This window comes from Scardinius erythrophthalmus (assembly GCF_964197995.2).
Source record: "Scardinius erythrophthalmus genome assembly, chromosome: 3".
Classification (NCBI taxonomy): Eukaryota; Metazoa; Chordata; class Actinopteri; order Cypriniformes; family Leuciscidae; genus Scardinius; species Scardinius erythrophthalmus.
In genome coordinates this window covers 36,524,074-36,529,352 of record NC_138223.1, presented here as the reverse complement: position 1 = coordinate 36,529,352, position 5,279 = coordinate 36,524,074, and positions in this window count along the sequence as shown.

Here is a 5,279-nt window from a genome sequence, read left to right as displayed (position 1 = left end):
CTGAAATAGCTCAAAGTTTCACCTTCAATATATACTTCAACCCTCAAGTATATACACATAGTGCTGTTGCATGTAAAAGCAAAGTTCTGCCTAAGGGGTCTTTCCTGTGTTTTCCTAGATAATGTTGTGGTTTCGCCTTTGTGCCCCTATTTCTAATAATATTTTAATGTGTCTTTTTTTTTTGACTGACCACTAGTAAAAGTGTAACTGAATCCTGTCCAGTCTCTTTCAATCAACAACTCACATACCGTAGTGTGTACATTTGTACTTTTCAAATGGATATATGACATACAGAAGTGCAGCTTTGTAAATTTCAATACAGTAACTGTCATCAAAATGGTTGCCATAGTTTACATTATATTATCCCTCCAGAGTACACTGTTATATTAACAACATGACTAAGCAATATGACTGTCTTATCCGTACACAATGACACAAGGACTTGTCTGATGGCACTGACATGTTCATTGACACAGATATTTACTTTTGAGAGAAAAACTAAGGATTATGAGCAAGAGACTGGCTTTTGGCTAATCCATGGTGTTTTGCTACTGTATTTGTACGAATTGTTTTGAGAAATGCACTTACTGTTTTACAAATGTAGAGGATGATTTGAGAAATGTATCAAAGCGACAGAGAAAAACTGTCTAGAAAAGTACTACAGAACATTTGCTATAAAGTTATTTCAAACTTAACTGCATACTAATTACATAATTATCTGCATACTAATTATTTAAGTACTTTTAATAATTTAACACTTGAGATCTATTTCTAATATATAATTTAATAATAAAATGTACTTGGAAAAGGACACAAACCCATGTATTCCGACCCACAAGTCCAACAGGAGACTCTTGTCCACAAAAGGAGCAATGATCCTTGGGGTTGAAAACTGTAAATACATTTTTTGCAAATCAGTGCTCTATTTGAACTGATTTTTAACAGACAGACAGACAGACAGACAGACAGATAGATAGATAGATAGATAGATAGATAGATAGATAGATAGATAGATAGATAGATAGATAGATAGATAGATAGATAGATAGATAGATAGATAGATAGATAGATAGATAGATAGATAGATAGATAGATAGATAATTGGCTACATAAACGGCAGCCAATCAAATTTCTAGTGGTAAGTCAATAAAACTGAAATGGCTTACAATCACAAGACAAGAAATAATCTTATATTATGATCAAATTAATATTTGTAATACAATTTGTGAAAACTGTAATAAGATGTAATTCAGCTACTTTTTTATTATTATTATTTTTGTACTCAGTAAAAATGATTTACACTTTATAATACATATAAATAGAAATAAAGTGTTTCCAAATCAATTGCAAATTTTATAGTTATTTCATGGTTTATATATTGTAGTCTCTTAACTTTTAAATTATAAATATATTACTATAGTATATACAAATAGTGAATTCTTCATTTCTTTTCAGGGTAGAAATCAAAATATTTGAATTAGGTCATATGTAAAGACAAATGCTTGATGCCATTATAATAACCAATAAATATTTAAACAGTATGTTTTCATTACCATTGTAAAGCCAACATAATAATACAAATCAAACTCACCACTCAAAAATGACTATAGATCAGTTTGTGGGAGCCTTGGCTTTTCATGCCCATGTGTAGTAAAAGAGCACTCACACTGAAGGATCAGTGCAAGATTCTCCTTAATTGTGTGCTTACAATACATACCTGATGCTTCTAGGATTATTCCAGCCACCCCCTTACGTAGCTTGGACAGGAGACGCATACGGGAAGGTATCATTATTTCAGATGGTGTCACTGGAAATGCCTCCACCACCTCCTTAGCCATCTGTTTGGTAACATAAATAGCATTAAATAAACTTTCAAAATACATTAGCCATAGCAGAATAAGAAATTTTAATATTACACTGTTGAGGTTATTTAAAATTTTGTCTCGTTTCAAGGTTAAATAAATTTTGTACCTGCATGACATAAACTCCACAGCTGCAACCATCTTGCTGTATGCTGTGGTTCAAGACACCATGTGTCCATGTCACATCCACCCAGTCGGTCTTACCATGAAGTTCCTGCCGCATTTTGAAGTATTCTCTACATGCGTATGAGAATTGTATGTTATTGACTTTATAACCAGGTATCATTTCACTAAACTGTCACCAAAGTTGATAATAACACTACTTAATAATGTACTGTGTGATCATAAAAAAAGAGAAATATTATCATACAATACCTGAATCTTGCAGCAGCAAGTTTAGATTCTTCTTCTTCATCTATCCCTTGGGGATCCACCACAAAGACTTTCTTCAATTTCTTATTGAGATACTGTAAAAACATTTAGTTTGGTTAGTTTAACAGTTAGTTAGTTTGTCTATGTACATAAGTAATTAACTATGATTTGAAAATGGTTTTACACACCAGAAATTTCCAGTGGTTTTTATGCACTTGCATGAAGCCAATCAGAGCATCATATTTGTCAAAGTTGACCTGTAAACAAGATGAAATATTATTAAACTTGTCTTTCTGACCTTTTTAATTTTGCTCTAAATAACAACTTAAAGTCTAACCTTTCGGAAACTGTGCCTTGGCAATTCAGACCTCTCCCCAAACACAACCACACCGGCAGAGTAGTGGTTCAATAAAAAAAAATGTCTTCCATTTGGTTGTGAATTCAACAGTGCTTGGATGTAACTTTCAATAATCTGCAATTATTAAATAAAATGAAATGTATTACCTTAAAATGTATTATAACAAATAAACTAATATTTGTCAATATCTTTACTCATTAGCCTACCAGTAGTGATAGTAAAACTTCATGCACAGTATAATAACTGTTTAACATTATATTAACATGAATATATATCCACAGTATATGCATCAAACATGTCATTTTAATTATAAGATTAATCACTTTCTGTATACTGTATATTGTCCTTTCAAGTACACAAATAGCTTCATGTGTTGTTTCACATAAAACTCTACTAGTACAAATATTAAAATGCATCCTTAAATGTTTGTTAAAATGTACCATTTTGGCATTTAGTGGTGGTTAATTTATAATCATTATTTATGTAACTGGAGTATATCAATGTTTGGTACTGTAGACATATGATTACCTCCCCTTTCAACCAGTTGTGTGGTTTCAGGCTTTTGAACTCAGTCAGACGGAGTGTATAAGAGACATCCTTGTCAATTGATTGAATTACTGCAACCACAACTTCGCTGTCTTTCGAATTCCAAAAAGCCTATAAAAATTAAATTGGAGAGAAAGAGAATCAAGATTCACTGCACACCAATAAATTCCTTTGTGCTGGTTTTACTTTGTGTCCATTGTGTACATATACAGTATAGACAGTTAACTTTATAAAGACTTTGTATAAAGTATTGCTTACTTTATACTAAGTTCCACAACCACACATCATGTATTTATTAATGTCTAGAAGTACAAAGCTGAATAAAATGTATTTGTATATACTTGTAGTAACAAGAATTCATCCGTATTTTTATAATATTTTTTTATGCAGAGATGTAAACAAGTTGTTTTGTGTTAAACAGTGAATGTTTCAAACAAACACATCAGCGGTGTCGGCCGGAGGTAATAACATTTACAGGGAACATAGAAAGGGAATTTAAGTTGACAACTCAACTTAAAAGTAACTACATTTTTGTGTTAGTGGAATTAACCTTTAACAGAAGTACATTCACATATACACATAATATAACATGCACATTGTTTATGTTTTACCTGTATAATGTCCTCATTACGTACATGACTTGTGGCCTCAGTGACAATGTCCGTATCTGGCTTTCTGGACTTTGGCCGTCCGACGGGAGCTTTTGATGTCTATGATGTGAAAACAGAAGAGAGGCAACATTTGCATGTTGTTGTGAAAAACTTGACCAATGTTAGGGTATTTATACACTTTAAAAAGATGTCGTGGCCTTGAATTTGCCTTAAGTTGACTTAGTCTTACCTGGGAAGTGTCAGACACAACTTTGACACTGTCAGTCTTCTTTACTGTCGACTTTGGCCGTCCGACAGGAGCTTTTGATGTCTATGATTAGAAAACAGAAGAGAGGCAACATTTGCATGTTGTTGTGAAAAACTTGACCAATGTTAGGGTATTTATACACTTTAAAAAGATGTCGTGGCCTTGAATTTGCCTTAAGTTGACTTAGTCTTACCTGGGAAGTGTCAGACACAACTTTGACACTGTCAGTCTTCTTTACTGTCGACTTTGGCCGTCCGACAGGAGCTTTTGATGTCTATGATTAGAAAACAGAAGAGAGGCAACATTTGCATGTTGTTGTGAAAAACTTGACCAATGTTAGGGTATTTATACACTTTAAAAAGATGTCGTGGCCTTGAATTTGCCTTAAGTTGACTTAGTCTTACCTGGGAAGTGTCAGACACAACTTTGACACTGTTAGTCTTCTTTACTGTCGACTTTGGCCGTCCGACAGGAGCTTTTGATGTCTATGATGAGAAAACAGAAGATAATCAACATTTGCATGTTGTTGTGAAAAACTTGACCAATGTTAGGGTATTTATACACTTTAAAAAGATGTCGTGGCCTTGAATTTGCCTTAAGTTGACTTAGTCTTACCTGGGAAGTGTCAGACACAACTTTGACACTGTCAGTCTTCTTTACTGTCGACTTTGGCCGTCCGACAGGAGCTTTTGATGTCTATGATGAGAAAACAGAAGAGAGGCAACATTTGCATGTTGTTGTGAAAAACTTGACCAATGTTAGGGTATTTATACACTTTAAAAAGATGTCGTGGCCTTGAATTTGCCTTAAGTTGACTTAGTCTTACCTGGGAAGTGTCAGACACAACTTTGACACTGTCAGTCTTCTTTACTGTCGACTTTGGCCGTCCGACAGGAGCTTTTGATGTCTATGATGAGAAAACAGAAGATAATCAACATTTGCATGTTGTTGTGAAAAACTTGACCAATGTTAGGGTATTTATACACTTTAAAAAGTTGTCATGGCCTTGAATTTGTCTTAAGTTGACTTAGTCTTACCTGGGAAGTGTCAGACACAACTTTGACACTGTTAGTCTTCTTTACTGTCGACTTTGGCCGTCCGACAGGAGCTTTTGATGTCTATGATGAGAAAACAGAAGATAATCAACATTTGCATGTTGTTGTGAAAAACTTGACCAATGTTAGGGTATTTATACACTTTAAAAAGTTGTCATGGCCTTGAATTTGTCTTAAGTTGACTTAGTCTTACCTGGGAAGTGTCAGACACAACTTTGACACTGTCAG